Consider the following 16,910-nt stretch of genomic DNA (forward strand, 5'->3'; position numbering starts at 1 on the left):
CTTAGGTCATAGCAAGTGTCAGTGGAGAAGAATTCAGAGAGGCGAGGATGCAATATTCTAGAAATACGTCTGGTAGGACCTGGCTTTGGAAGCAACTTTTCTCAGAGAAAAGGCTTTAATAACAAGCAAGTGTATCAGATTTCTGCAAACACACTGTTAAGGTCGGCAGAGCAGCTGGCAGCAAGGCGAGTTCTGTGACCTGCTCCTGAACCCTCCAAACTCATTTCCTGTCAAACCTCAGGCCCAAGAGGACAAGCAAAAAGCTGTTAAGCTCTTTTCTAGAAGAGTCTGAGATTAGAATTCCAGTAATGGCTCAAATTCCTTTCCAGTTGTCCTGAACTGGCCACTTCCAGCGATTGCTGTGCCGGATGGCAGCGCTGTCCTCCTCTGGGGAAGGAGGAGGGAGCGGGGGTGGAAGGAGGAGCGAGGCCATGGAAAATGGGATCCAGCTTTTCCGACGGCAAACAGCAGAGTCAGATGTGCCTCGTTTATTGAAATTAGCGCTGCCTCCCGGGGATGGGAGCAGGTGGTGGGGATGGCCCAGGTGTCCTGGGCAGCAGAGGGAAGCGTGGATGCCCTGTGCCTCTTCCCAAAGGCGAGCACCCAGCAGTCACCGTGCTCATTCCAGTATGGGAAGCACACAGCTGCACGGATTCTGTGGAAACACCTCTTAAGATCTCGAGTAATACCACTCTAAGATCTTCCTCTGTTCCAAAGTGGATCCAGCAGCTCAGAACACATAAATTAAAAGAGCTTAGCAAGGAATACCTATCCAGTTGCTTCTGCACAGAACCTTCCCAGTTTTCTGCACCGGCTCTGCGAGGGCGTTTGGTTTCACAAGGAGTCACGGCAAACACCTCAAATGCCTTTTGGGTTTATTTGGCAAGACCATTCTGGAGCCAGATTCTTCCATCCTGTACCATATCTGTGGACAGAAAGGTATTGTTCAACACCAGGACACATCCCCTTTCCTTCCATCTTAAGGAATCACCAGTATTTCTCTCTTTCTCTTTTTTCCTTTTTTTAAAAATTTGCTCAGCCATCATCAACCTTTCTGTCAGCACCTCCACCTCTACAGCAAAGAAACAAATATTATCATGAAAGTTTGGTTTTCCCGCATTTCAGAGTTAAGAGGCAGCAGGGACCTGAATTTTTTGTATCTCAGTATTTTTTGATCTTTATTTTTTTTGTATCTCAGTAGCTATCTTCAATTTCATCTTCCTTTCCAATTATGCCGTTATAAACTAAACAACATATCTAAATATATAGCAGACTATTTGTATTAAGATGTAAATCCAATAATAAGGAAAAATGTTAAGGAAAGCAAGAGAGTAAACTTTCAGCAAATTAATCAAAACATTTGCTTTCCATGTGGGTGAAAATGTGAATAAATCATTACGGACAGGCTTGCTTGTGATTTTGTTTGCGTTTCTGTATTATTCTGTCTATTATTGGCCAGAGGCTTATATTCATTTCTGGAAATGATCCAGCCTCTGATAAATAGCACTTCCATAGCAGGTGTATAAACTGAACAAATTCTACCGTCAACAAAAAGTTAATATTTGGCAGGATTTTTGGATTTGGGTCTGTTTCCTCTAGTCAGTTCATTAATACAAAGTTTAACTGCCTTCCCTCCCTAACCCAGAAATAGCAAACAACCTCTCCTCTTTCCCCCAAATCACAGAGCTCCTGATCACTGGTTTGTGTCCCAGGGCCTCCAGTGCTGCTCACAAATCACAATGGCCACCACGCAATCCTTCATGTCAGAAAGGCTGGAGAATGCTTCAGCGGGATTAGATGTGTTTTCCAGATTTACTGCTGAAAATCTGGGAAACCTAGGGATGAAGAGAGCAGCTAACATTTTAGTTGAGCTCAGTGACTCTGAACTGGCCAGGGCAGCTGCTGGCTGAGCAGGGGCTGACCTGCAGCCAGCACGTAAAAATGCAGGGCTAAACAGAGAACAAATAAATGAGGAAAATGCCACCCTGGGAGAAGAAGGCTTGAGCTCCTCTGCACAAACCACAGCGTAACAAGATCAGCTCCCTCATCCAGGGCACAGCCAGACTCTGCTTTCTCCTCACAGGCTTCTTTCCTGAAAGCAAAGAAAGCTCTGTTTCATGGATCAAGGTGGGATTCCCACCTATGGAAGCAGCCTGATGAGCAGCTACAGCCTTTACCTGTGGGCTCTGACTGGGAATCTCTTTGTTCCCAGTGTTTATTGCAGGGCTCTCAACTGCTGGCTGCTCTTCCCAAGCATTTGGGTCTGAACTTGAGCTTCTCAGGTTCTTCCCCATGAAGCCCTAGCTGTGTTCAGGAGTATTCCTGCACTTTGAAAAGGTTGGATGCACCTGGGGCACATTTCCAGCGTTCACTTGACTGCAATAAATTAAGAGTAGCTGTAGCCTCTCTCGACAGAGGAGGTGTGCACAAGCAGAAGTTTGTACCTATTGGGGTAGTCTGAAGAAGTGTACAAGGACAGAGATTTATAACCAAATCCTGTAGAATGTGCTGAAAACCATGCTCCCAAGATACTAATCACAGAGCATCAAGAGGCCTAGGACTCAGACAAAAACAAGTTTTTCTTTCACTTATATAAATCATTTTGTTGCAACCAAATCAAAAACTAAACTTGACAGTGCCAGGTCTCACTGACCTCAGTCCAGGACAGCAGTAAATACATGTCTACCCTAATAAAGTTCCACTTGGGTTAACAAGTTAAAAACATATTTACTGCTGTTTTGAATGAGAACATTTGCATTTTCATCTATTCTTACAATTAGGGCCCTGTGGAGAGCTAAAAACAATTCCAAATTCATTATCAAAGTATAAATAAATCAGAGCAGCACTTCCCTGTGATGATATGGCCAAGGCATTTATGCTCAATAAAGCACAAGATATGTGAAGTTTACCCTAGAAAAAAGGATATCAGAATAAAACTAGAAGCAGACTCTGTACTGCAGATGCATTTCAGATTGTAGCGGAAAACGTTCTTGCAAGCCACCGGGCTGTATTGGGTGATTTTTTTGGGAGGTGTTTCATCCTCTGGTACCGGCTCACAGGCTCAGCCCTTTTCAGACCTGAAGGCACAAGTGAGCCCCGAGCAAGGGGCAGAGCTGAGGACAGGAGCACAGATGGCTCAGGGGGCCAGCACAGAGCTGGGCACTGACCTGAACCAACACCAACAAGGCTTTCCCCATGCCTAGGCAGTCCTGCACCAGTATGATTAATTTGACATCCTTTTTTACTAATGCCATAGCTTGACATGGGAGGAATTTCGGGAAGCGATGCAAGAGATTTTTGTGAAATTGATAATTTGGTTTTTGCTGGTTTTTTTTTCAAGCAACTTTTTTGCTTGAAAGCTGTTTTCTTGCTTAGCAGCTTTCAAGGAAGTGTTACAGCTGGGGAGGCCCAGTTAGAGCTGGGTTTGTTAGCAATCACCAGAGAACGGTGCAGGAACAGCTTTGTAACACCCTGGAACTCTGCAGGGACATCTTTGGGGCTTGCTTGTTCTGGCTGACCATCATAGGAAGGAGCCTCACAGAGCTAAATTAAACTAGCAATATATGCAGGGTGATTGAAATTTAAAGGCTGCCTCACTCAGAATATGCTGAGTTGGAAGGGACCCACAGGAGTCACTGAGTCCCAAAAATAGGGGAAAGGAAGTGGAGCATGGCTGTGCTCCTGTCCCTCCTGCTCTTGGGCAGAGCGGATGCCAGCTGCCCAGAGAGCTGAGAGGAAGCTGGGCTGCAGGTGGAGGCTTTGAAAGAAGATTGTTTCTGTCATGAACATTAAGGGAATTGCAGGGGATAATCACTGGAGAAGGAGGGAGCTACAGCTAATCACGTATCCCAGCAAGAAACATAGTTCATTAAAGGGGGTTACCAAAAGAGGCAAAAAGAGGACAAGGTTGGAGCACTGCAAAAGCCAATGACTATTTCTACATTGGAGAGTTTAGAATAACAGCTCCCAAGCAAATTGAAAACAAGAAACTGAATTAGGTGCAGATGGTCTGCTCCTGAATAAACTTTGCTGTGGAAGACACCACAAGGCACTGCTGAAGCATCAATATCCATACCCAGTGTAACAATACATTTATCTTTGGGGGTGGGGCACGGAGTGGGGAGGAAAAAACCCTCACAGGTCTAGACAAGGTTAGATCAGCCTTATTTAATATTATCAGTGAGAGCTAAACTCAATTTATTACCAAAGGCCACGGGAGTGTGTGAAGCCCTTCAGAAACAAACTTGGTTCATGTAGTCCCTCTCCCTCCCTTCTCCCTGCCCAAATTCAGTGCATACTCTACAACAGCATTGACATTTTGGAATCCAGTCTTACAGATACCTCAAGGTTTGGCATAAAAACAAATAGCTGTCATCTGGAATAAGGCATCTGGGAAACTTGAGGAGCAAGTTAAATAGGAATTGGTTTGAGTCTTCAGAAAACCTATTTTTTTTTAGGAATTACAAAGGTAGAATTTAGGATTAGTTGTTTCTATTGAACAGCATGCAGTGATTTTCCTCACTAGTAGGAAGTTATATTGTATCTGAATATTTAGCAAAAGTTTCTGAAGGACATTGTCCAACAATCTGAAATAATTTCTAGGAATTCTCGTGAAAGCATTAAGAGACATACTCTGTAGTCATAGTATTCATTTAGGAAGGCATCCATAAACTAATCTCTCAAACCTTTTGCTTTTAACTTCCCATCTAAACAGTACTTGTTACACCCAAGGACAGCGTAGTAAAACGAAAACTTCCAGCAGTATTTCAATAGAATGTTCATCTTCCAAAGAGCAGGAGTTTGGTTGCGAAGCAAACATTGCAGCATAATGTCACAAATGCTCAAAAGCAGAGATATTATTACAGCAGAGGTATTATTAACAGCAAGAGGAATTTTTAGGTCAAGAGTATCTCTCTAATAAGATTCCTAAAGACAAAACCCCCCACATCAATGAAAACAAGAAAAATTACTCTTAAATCCTTCTCATCCAAGCACTCAGATCCTATAAGGTCATATTTACAGTCCATAAGTTGTTCTGCATTTAGAAATTAAAAGAAGTCTCAAGAAGAAAAATAATCACAACCCCAAAGTGGCAGCCACCTTCACTGTAAATTAGGCGACCTCCTCTGTATTTTAAACTAAAGTATGCAAAAAGATAAGTGTGCACAGAGGGAAAAAACATCCTACACTGTTTGTCCTCCTGGTCTTACTACACAAAGGACCAAAAGATCTAGAACAAGGAGACATAAATAATTTAGAAATATGCCAAAACTTTGGAAATGCCCACCCAGAAAAACTAGACAGAGTGTAAATTTTTGCTTTAGTCAAGCCAAGAACTTCCCCAGATAATGACAACAAGATGAGAAACTCAGGATAATCAGAATAAGTAGAACATCTGGATAACTACGAAAAAAATGTAGGAGTAAACTATCACATTGCAAGAGTGAAAGCCTGACCCTGGTGTATAATTTTGTAGGACTTTAGAGACTGCAAATGCTCTCTGGTATTATGGACAACACCATTTTGTTATGGAAAAGGCAGAAGGACAGAGTATTTGCTGCTATTGCTGAGCCGCAGGCGTGGGATGCTCCCCCTGAGATTGCTCTGTGCCCATGCACAGTTGCAGCCTCCATGTCATGTTCCTCAGAATTCCCTGCACTGCTCCAGCTCCCTCAGATCTCATGCTGGACACAGATGTGGTTGGTTCCTGAGATAATTGACTGCTAAGATAAAAAGAAGATAAAGAGGACAGAAAAAAAGATAAAGTTACAATTCTCTGCTGTTTCCGCCTCCCAGTTCCCAAGACCTTCCATTTGTCCCACTCCAAAGCAGTGGTTTCAGTTAGCACTTCCAGAACTAACTGGTGTTAACTTTTAACATGGGTTAAAAACACAAATAATTAATATTAACCTCCAGGTTTTGTAGGCTTGAGAAAATTTTTTTATAGAAGATAACACTTATATTTTGCTATGTGTCCCTGTTTTGGTTTGGTTTTGTTTTAAATCATAAAGTTGACCTCATGATGTTTATGAATTTGTGTCTTTGGAAAAATGAAAGAAATATCAAACCTGAGAGTTGGGGTTGTCCAGCCTTGGAGAAAAGAACACTCTGGGAGCCCTCAGAGCACCTTCTAGTGCCTAAAGGGGCTTCAGGAGAGCTGGAAAGGGACTTTTCCAAGTGCAGGTAGTGACAGCACATGTGACAGGGGAATGGCTTCAAACTGAAGGAGGGCAGGGTTAAATTAGATATTGGGAAGAAATTCTTTACTGTGAGGGTGCTGAGGTCCTGCCCACAGAAGCTGTGGATGCCCCATCCCTGGAAGTGTTCAGAGCCAGCTTGGATGGGGAGCTGAGCAACCTGGGAGAGTGGAAGGTGTCCCTGTCTGTGGTAGAGGGGATGGAACTGGCTGATCTTTAAGGTCCCTCCCAACCCATTCTAGGACTCTTTCCAATGAACAGAGCCACAGACCCTACAGAAGGAATGCTTATAATTTTACCAAAACCAGAGTTAAAAGGAGGATGTGCTACTGTTTCTACATTATAAATAGTGGATAGTGGGAAAAAGGAAAAAAATGTAAATTAAATAAACGGTTCCAGAATGCTGAGCACAGATGCCAAAGACACAGTAGCATTTTTGTGGTGTTTTGACAAAGCAGTTTTGTCTGTGACACACTGTAACAATAGTCCAGAAAACTTGACTGGAACCCTGGCACTGGCCAATGCAAAGCCACGTCCAAACAGAGAGCAAAGCAGGATGCGCATGGCAAACCATACGAAATGCAATGCAAATAATTTTCCAGTGCTAACCGTGTGAAAAGCCTCCATCTGAAGGCTCTGAGGCGGAGAAGCAGTGGCAACACCGAGTCCGAAATTCTGCACGTCCCCGTCCCGTAGCGAAAGCGTCGCTGGCAAACCACGCTGGAGCAGGGCTGGAGCAGGGCTGGAGCAGGGCACGGCACCGGCACACACCAGCCAGCTTCACTGAGTGTCTGCAGTGCTGCCTTCTGTGCCAAAACACCGAGGTACAGCACGCTGTGGGCGCTCTGCTTCCTTCTTCTGCCTCTCTCAGGGCTGGGATTGAAGGCACTTGAGACCATGGTTCGTGTTCAGACTCAGGTGTTTGTTGTTGCTTGTCAAGGCTGCAGCCCCACAGCAGTGAGTTCTTTCATTAGCAGGCACAAAATGGCTAACTAGCTCTTGTCACAAGGTCTTTTAAGGCTAAACTATCCAATTAAGAAATGATACCTACATTATTTTCCTTTTTAAGCAATAACTCATCGCTCAAAGTCTGCAATGTGGACTTTTCTGCCCAATTACAAAACACCACCCAAACCCATGAAAAAGAAGGAAGAAGAAGGTAAAGAAGCACAACTTGTTTCCACTCTAAAACCTCCATCTTGCTTCATATTTATTACTATATTCTAAAACCCCAAACTCTAGGTTTTCCATCCTGTGATATTACACACTTCTAACCAACTCCACACCCGTGATCCCAGTGCTATCAATCAATTTTGGAAGCCTTCTCTGCAGCCTCAGGTAAAATGCAGTGTTCTCCTGTGGGTCTGTGCCTTTCAGCACAGAAAGTCTAGAATTTTCAGCATCCAGGGTTCCAACATCAGGTGACTTCACTGAAGCTTGGTTTGAACCAGAACAACAGATCTGCGTTTCCTGCGCTTTTGAAGAATTCCTTGGCCTGCAGCTCAGCAGGAGGGAGCTATCAAGCTTGGCCTTGAGTCATGACATGAGGAAATGTCTCTGAGTTTCTTCTCCAGGTGGATCTCTCACAGCATGGAGAGCAAACAGCCCTGCTGCAGTTCCTCTTTAGCTGTGAGTGATTGTGCTCACTCTAAGAGGCTGCACAGGAGCAAAGAGCTGCCCTGCCCTTCCCTTCAGGAGCAGCTTCCCGTCCTAATTCCATTTCCCAGTACTGGAGCTGTCCATCCTAAAGTGTGCAGTGACACTGAGAGAGGCACCAACAACACCCTGGTGCTTGTTGAAGGAAGCCAGCACCACCGGACATTTATTTATATGCCTGTAACTTGGGAAAGAAAGAAAAGAAAAAAGAAATTAAAAAGAAAAGAAAAGAAAAGAAAAGAAAAGAAAAGAAAAGAAAAGAAAAGAAAAGAAAAGAAAAGAATTAGAGGTCTGCAGGCAGTTTGAGGCTCTGCTGACCCAGGGCCAGTTGCTCATCACACACAGCAATGAATCTCATACACCCCATACCATACCTGGCAGCCAGTGCTTTGTATGGCATGTGCTTTACTTATGAATAATTCCAGAGATAATTGGGAAAATTCTGTAGCCAGTACTATAAATGATGGCTCTACACCAGCTTATTCTGAGCTGTGTCTTTAAAGTGAATGTTGAAGGACTGAGCCCTGTTTAACAGAGCAAACATAACCAGCCCAAGGCAGATCTCTCCTAGGGCTGTGCTCTCAGGCTGCTGAATGCTGTGGCATGAAAGTTTTCCATTATTTTGCAGACCACAGTGCATAGGAAGCACTGACCAGTTTCCATAGTTGCTGTATTACTGAAGAGCTACAGTCCAGCCAGCTGACTCTGCAATAAAATAATTCCTGAATCATATATTCATCTTGATTACTGCTTGTAACAAACACAATCTCATCATTTCTTCTGTGAAACCTTAAATCCACAGAATTAAAAGCAATTTATGGTGTCACTTCCAAACCCTTGTGAAGTTTCCCAGCATCCCATGGTTATTAACATGTATTATTTTTGTTCTTTTTCCAGAACGCAGTATTTTGGAAATTATGATGGTAAATCCAGAGAGGACAGAAACATGGTTCCAAAGTACTCTGCTGAAAGAAAAGCAGCTTTAATAATAACAGCAAATGCTGGTTTCCATGTGACCAGAGCTCAAACTCAATTTAACAGATATGATAACCTTCATGAGGGATGGAACCTCTGCTTTGCTGAACTCAGGGTGAGCTTTGCCAAATAGTTAGGCCATAATGGCCAAGCAGGCCATAATTTCATCCCCCAAAAAAGACTTCAGGAGTAACAGCAAAGAAACAAGGGAACTAAGAATAGCCCTTTTCCTGGTCCCACATATGTGACAGCTGTTCAGCTGCACGATTTCCTGAATTTTGCTACCTATGACAGCAAAGGAATGGGCCTGTCAAACAACGTGCCAAGACAATGGAGAGATCCAAATATTTTTATCGTTGACAATGCTATTCAGGAAGTTAGTTATAAGTCAAACTAAGGGCTGCAGCATGCAATATATGCTGTTTATATTCATGTAATCACTGAGAAATGCTCTAGCTGGCCACGGTATCACTCAAGAGCAGAGCAATTGATCCCTTCTGAGACTCAGCTAAATCCAGAAGTGCTGCAGCAAAGCAAGGAAAGATCCAGCTCATGGAAGATGCTTGGCTTGTCTGAAGTTACTGCTACAGCCATTAAAACACAGTAGCTGAGGGATCTTTAAAAAAAAAAGTGCTTTAAGATGATGTATCCATCCTATTGCACAGAGAAAGAGCTGGCTGCAGGTTCCATCCTATTCCATGCCTCCCAAACCAGCCATCTAAATGGAATTCACCTGCAGCTCACAGGTAAATTCTCCAGTTTGCCACACACTAAGTCTTGCCATGGTTTCTAGCATGAGCTGTTTAGCATCATGTAAAAAAGATTCTGCCTCAACTGGCATGTCAATGACATGTGTAATGGACAAAATGCAAAGTGGAAATATACACTCCCTGGATCAGAATAGAGGAATCTTCTCTCTTCTTCTGAGCACAGGAGATTTCTTGTTGCTCATAAATTGTAACAGAATTTAAAGAAATAAAATATTTTATGACATAGCAGAAGTATGATTTTTTTTTCAGATAAAATATAAAACGTAGTTAACATGGGGCAAACCTATCAATGCTTTCTAACACACTGTGCTGCAAAATGAGCCAAGACTCCTTTGTTGGGAGATGGAAGTGTTTGCATCTGTGAAGAGTCAGTCTGACTTCAGTGCCTCATGCAGCAATTACTTACACATGCTTTTAGAGCAAATTACAACATCAAAATATTCTCCATCACATTAACAGAATGTCCAAACTGCCTTTTATTCCACACAACTTCAACACGTTCAGCATATGTGCAGATTTGGTATTTTATTTTAATGTGGAAGAATTCCACTGACGTGATTAGCCTCAGAGGTATTTCTGAACTGCACCAAATCCTTTGGGAAGCTGGGATTGGATACAGAAAGGCTCTGGTGTAAAGTACAAATGAGATGCTGAAGGTGGCTTAGCTTCACTTATCTTCTCCAGTTAGTTTAATTTTTATTTGCTGATTCTGAAGTGCTTCTTTTCCAGAGGCACATATGGAACAAAACTGTGCGATGATGCAGTAAACAACAGCTGCAGCCACCTTTGGGCTTGTTTCTATTTCTAGAGCATGTTAGCAGCTTTTGCTAGGGCTTGGCAAAGCTCCAGGTGTTACCACTCAAAGGGAAGGGAAAGCACCTCTGAGTTTACCTCAGAGCTGGCAGAGATCAGCTCCAGCAGGATGCAGCATCCACAAACTCCATAAAATGTACTGTGAGAGACCAGTGCAACACATCCCAAACACTCCATGAGTCCTCCAGCTGCTCTTGGGACAAGGATTTGAGTACTTCATAGGAGCTTCCCTTCTCAGGGCGGAGCTCAGCACCTGGATCCTGGATCTCAGTCTTACCCCACACCCTTCAGAGCTCCCTGTGAAGCTGGCTGAAGGTGACATGTTAATGGCACACAAAAAACCACCAGGGAATCTCTCATTCCACATACAGGAATCCTTTGGCACAAGAGACATCTGTGAACATCTTCCTAATGCAGGCTGCAACAAACCATCCAGAGCAGAACACAGCCTCAAGCACATATTCCCAACATATTCCCAAAATATCATGCTAAAACACTGCTGCAAACTTGTTATTGCTGTTCAAAAGCTTTCCATATTTTAGCAGTTTCTAGAGGACTGCAATTCCTGGAATTGCCAGCAATCCAAACTTCCAGCACTTCCCTCCAAACTCTACAATTACCCTTTGGAGCACCAGAATCCCATTGAGAGCTCTGGTGGCTCTTGGTGGCTCCAGCCATTCATTCCTGCCATTTCATCCACCCAGAAAGTGCTCCTGGCAAGGGCATTGGTCACCTGTGCATCTCATGGCAATCCTCTTCTCCCCTTCAAAATATCAACTTAAATAACATATACTAAAATGATCAAATTAATGCAAATTGCATCTTTTTCTACCCCAATTTCGTTCTCAGTCTTTCTCTTCAGAAGAAAATGCTGCCATGCACCTGAAACACAACTCAAAGGCACTGACAGCAGATAAAAAACACAGTTTGTAATTTCTATCCTTCCTGGGTTGGAGATTTTTAGTTTTCCATTCTCCCAGGGTCTCTGCCAACCTGTGCAATTCCAAGCAGCATGGCAGCCTTTCCAAGTTCTGTAATAAAGAACAATTTTCCCATTTTCTCCATTTGCCTGGCTGCTGCCCTGCCCACTCTCCTCATTCAATGCCACCTCGTGTAACAAGGCAAAGGCAAAGAGTTTTAGGATCTGCTTTAGACTTTTCTTATTTTGCATGTGCTGTGTCTGTAAACACTTTCTCATAAAGGCCTGGACTTTGCATTTGATAGAGAAATGCAGGATAACACTCCTGATTTAAAAGTATTTTGTACCATAGTAGTATTAATCCAGCAGTGAAAAAATTCAGATGCTGGCTGCTATGAGGGTTTCTTTCCCAAGAACTCACCTCTCTTTGTAACTGCTATTCATGTTTGGTCTCAAAAATGACTGCAGCTTCCTCTCTCCTCTCCCGTTCTCTTTTAGGCTTGCAAACCAGAGTTTGAGGACATTAATTTCTGATTTGGCAAGAAATCCTGCATATTAACTGTCCTCTTTTTCAAGGGCTCTGTCACTGTTTCTTGTTGAAGTGCACAGTGCCACTGGGCTTTTGTCTTTAAAAAGAACAGCTTTACCTAAAGCAGCAGAAGATCAGATTTGTTTTAACCACATATTAGCAATCCAAATATTAAGTGTTTGTGTTACCAAGTTCCTTTAAGAGCAGCAAAGGTAAGAGTCCTAAGTAGCATTTCTTTCCTCAAGTATTTATTAGCACTGATATTTGAGCCCACTTTTACTGCCATATCATATATTTTTCTTTTTCCCTGTGCAGATGAAATGGAACAGGCATGTTTGCTATGTGGTTCCTGGTTGAAAAAACATTCAGTGGATGTACCAAGGGAGACTTTTTTTTTTGGAGTGGTGTTGGTGTTTCAAACTGCTAGGAATTTTGTCCTACAGAAAATAACAATATTGATTACATAATATCTCAAAATAGCATTAGCAATAATTAGCAATAGGACACAGCAATATAGTAGCAATCTTCAGGCAGCTCAGCTACACTGAAGAAAGCCAAGAAAATTTATTAACAAATTGGTTTGGTTAAAGCAATAAACAGAAGGCAAAGGCAGCCATATTTTACTGTATGGACAAAATCCTGTATTATAGGTTATTCCACATTTGAGAGTACCCACACAGCAGATAAGTGTGTTACATCATGGAAAGAATGGCCCAAATTAGGAAATTCAAGAAGAGACTTGACAGTGCACCCTTTGTACCCTCTCCAGCAGCTGATAATAATTTGGCCCAGTGGGCTCTTGATAAACAAAGCTGTGATGTTCTCCTGGAAAGACACTGATAGCAACATTAGCAATGGTATTTCCAAAGACCAGAGTTCAGCATTCTTGATGCTGGCTTCGCGTTGACCTCTTTCCTCAGCGCTGTTAAATCTAATTGCAAAGAGTGATAATCACATGTCAGATGCTGAGGGTGTTTGAAATCCAGGCTCAGATCCAGTGTTATCCCTCATGGCAGCCCAGCAGAGCATACTCAGCTCCCCAAAATTCCAAAATACACATGAACAACTTGAACTAGCCACTGGTTTCAGAGCACTTAGAGAAACAAAGACCTTTTCCCTTTTGGCTTGCAGCGTATCAGAGCACCTGCAAGTATTCAAGGCAAAGAGCTAACATGGATCATCTTTGCTTCTCCAAAATTTCTCAGCTAAATTTAGACCTGATCGGACAAGTAAAGGTCAAAAACAAACCAGAGAGTGAGACAAGTTTGGAGAGGGATTTTGGGGAACAGATAAAGCAGGAGCAAAGGAGATGGGAAGCCTTCCTGTGCCGTGAAGGTGTGGCTGGATGGGATCCCCTTCCAGGGCTGCTCACCTGCAGCTCTTCCCATTTGCACTGGGAGCTTTCCCCCACCCCACTGTGTCCCAGGCAGGGCCTTTTTCCTGTCCCTGCCCTGATCCTCTGTCTACCAGGACATGCACTGAGCTGCTCCCATCTGCTGTTTTCCTCTCTGCTGTACCCTGGCATCAGCTCCTTGCTTTGCCAGGCACCAGCAACCAGCCAGGGCTCGCTTTTCCTGCGTCCTTCTCCACTTCCTGACGTGCAGTTTTCATCATCTCAGCTCACCATGGCTCCGTGAGAAGAGTTTTATCTGAAATCCCAGCTTCTAATGTGAGAGCAGTAATCCAGTCACTTGTAATTTGGAGTGTCACTGGAGGCCTCATCACACTCTCATGTAACTCAAACTGATAATGAAAATTAAAAGAAATTGCTGGGCTGCAATCCCAATGTAAACTGAAGGAACTCTGTCTGTTTGGGTTGCACATACATATTTTTCAAATAAAGCTATCAGCTTTCTTGAGATACTATCATGAAATAAGGAAAGCCCTCCTTATCTCAAGTATTGTATGAATTTAATTTAAAAGAATTAAATATGCATAATGTTTCACTGTGAAATGGGGAGCAGGTCTGAGGAAGGATAAAGTGGGGAAGTTGCACAGAACCCTGTTTCCAGGAAATACCTGAACACCAAAAGGCAACAGGCATGCAGTGACCTAGACCAGGGGAGAAATACTTTTCAATGGAGGCCTTTCAGACAACAGCTAAAAGAATTTAGTGGCAGTCCATAGCAAGTTGCTGGGGTATGCATGACCTTAGTGACAGCAACATTTAGCTCTGATAGCAAAGACAGAAAATCTGCTTGCATGACAAAAACCTGTGTGCAGTAGTCTTTGAAGTAAAACACATTCAGCACCACAGGAAATATCTAAGTGCTTGGGTTTTGTTGCTAGGCTGAGAAACTTGTCACACCTGCCACTGTGTGGTCAGCTGTGTGGCTTTAATGACTGAAATAATAACTGATAAAACCAGCTTATCTGGAAAAATTATGTTGCTCTCCAGAAATTTGTGTCACTGAAGAAACAAAGTCTCAAAGGCCTATGCATGAGGAAGGGCATGCAAAATGTAGATTTCTGGTTAAAACCAGGTGTCTGATTGCTGTAGCAACAGATTGACACTTTCTGGGAGTGTCAGAAGACCTAGAGCCTGCCCTGCCACTGCCACACACATCACACACTCGGTGGTCAGTGACACCATCCCTCACACCAAAAGCAGCTCCCCAGCTTATTCCTGGCTCTGGCTCATTAGCACTTGATGGGATATTTTCCAGCTTTTCATACTCATACCAGAAAAAGACTTTCTGCAAGCTTTCATTTCAGTCAGGGGTCCAAAGTGGAAGAAATCAAGTTAATTTTGACTTAAATTTTGACTGGTTTCTGGTAGGAAAACAGTTTTAAAGGTGAAGAAAACTAGTTGTTTTAAGTAGAAAAATAGGAGAGATTTTTGAACTTAATTTTGCTTTGAAGCAAATACATGATTTACCCTAATTCAGGAAGCACTGAAAATGAGAGCTCTTTGAAAATTAAAAAGAATAAAAAAAGAATCTTACCAGCATCCCAGAGTAACAGGCTGCCCAACTTTATCAAAAATCAATGGCTATTCCAGGACCAGTCCTTCAACAGTATTTTGTTTAAATTCCAAATCATTTGACCACATAGCATAGCACAAAGATTTACATGCTTTATACTGAATAGTCAAAGTATTTTTGATTGAAAACTTAGTGTAAGCACTTGCTCCAACTACTGCATCAAAATATTTAATGAGAGGGATAATGTGAACACAGCAGAAGTAAAACTAAGTTTTAACTATTGTGATGGCTCAAAAGCAATGCAACACAAGCAAAGCCTGTGCATGCAATTAATTAAACTTGAGAGCGTTCTACCTGCACTATTGCTCATTATATTGAGCTTCTCTCATAATTACATGCAATTTTATGATATTATCAGTTTGAATTTACTGGAGGTCTTGACATGAACAGGGATGTTGCACCTTGTATAACTCTTGGACAGTTAATAGAATTCAGATGGACACTATGGAATTTTGGAGCTCCTGTTTGATGACAGGTTTGGATTCCAAGAATTCTGAGTTGAACAGTGAGAGAAATTAACTAAACAACACAATATTCATTGATACTTGCTGAATATACACTGACAAACAAGGCATCCATAAATGAAATAAATAAAGACTATGCCTTATGTTTTTCTAGGTGAGCAAAGGGGCAAGAAGGAGCACTATTTAATACCTGAAAGAACTGCTACCTTTGTATCTCCTTCCAGGACAGTACTTGTGGTGCTTTTAGCCTAATTATTAACATCTCCTGCTATTGCCTGTTTTACAGGTAAAAGTATCAGCTCTCTGTGAGTCTCCCAAAAGAAAAACACATCCTCACCAAAGAACAGACAATGGAAAAACTGAAAACAGGCTAAAATTATCAACATTTCCTATTCTAAGTGGGCAGATTCTGACTTCTAAGCAAAATTTGAAGAGGGAGGAGGAATCTTGAAGTGTACGATGCAAGCTGAAACTGGACAAAATGTAATTTCCCACTGGAGGTTGACTGGTAAGTGAAGAGAGGAAACAATACTGAACTTGCAGATCCATACTGACAGTCAATTAATGAAAAACTGGATGTGGAAAAACGCAAAGACGAAAATTTCCTAAACAAGAATGTGGATGCTACCACTGCCCTTGGACAGTCAATTAATGAAAAACTGGAAAGACGAAAAGACGAAAATTTCCTAAACAAGAATGTGGATGCTACCACTGCCCTTGGCTTGCACAGTAGCCAAAATTGGGGAAGAAACGGATCAAATACAGACAAACCCCAAAAAGTAGGTGCAACAGTGATGCTCAGCATGAACTTCAGCATAACTGGGGAACGGGTAGATTAATTCCAGTTTTCTGACTCTCCAAAGCAACCACAGGATAATCATGAACAGACAAAATATTTGGATGATCACAAATATGAAAAATGAGAAATGTGGTACAGCCACTTCAATATTCTCCAAGAATATTACAGGATGAAAAGGCAAAATGACAGTATTTGGACAAGATCACTGCATTTTTGTTATGTCTGAAATTCACAAAATATCAGATACAAATAATGTGTGTGGGATGTGACACAAAATTTTGAACATTTGTTCTTGGGTCTGTTAGCTGTTTGTGTGCCATTACATAACCAGTGACCCACATGTGTGGCATGCTAAGTATTTTATTTTTTAGTGTAGTAATTCTAAGGCTCCATCAAAAGAAAGGGCTTTTATAGAAAACACTTGTTAGATAGGAAAGAGAAATCACTGATAAAAGACCCCAGTAACAACCCTTCAAAGGCTAAACTCGCCTCATTCCTCCACCTACACCGTGGATGTTTTGTTACTGAACACGGGAAGGACAAACAATCCTCTCCCCTTCTGTACCACCTGTAATGTTGCAATTCTCTTTTCTACAGTAGGAATGTTGATACACAGAGGAGGAATAGTGATGTGACACAGCAGAGGGAGTACGTCTGCTCATCCCCAACTCCTGGGTGGATTTTTCTAGAAAATGTTCAAATATGAAGTTGAATCCCTTTGCACACAGCATTTTTCCCAAACAAATCCTCGGTTCCTAATTCTCTGCTGCTGCTGCTACAACTCAAACACAGTGGCAAACCCCG

This window comes from Onychostruthus taczanowskii, unplaced genomic scaffold (genome assembly GCF_017590055.1).
Source record: "Onychostruthus taczanowskii isolate IOZ18803 unplaced genomic scaffold, ASM1759005v1 scaffold49, whole genome shotgun sequence".
NCBI classification, from domain to species: domain Eukaryota; kingdom Metazoa; phylum Chordata; class Aves; order Passeriformes; family Passeridae; genus Onychostruthus; species Onychostruthus taczanowskii.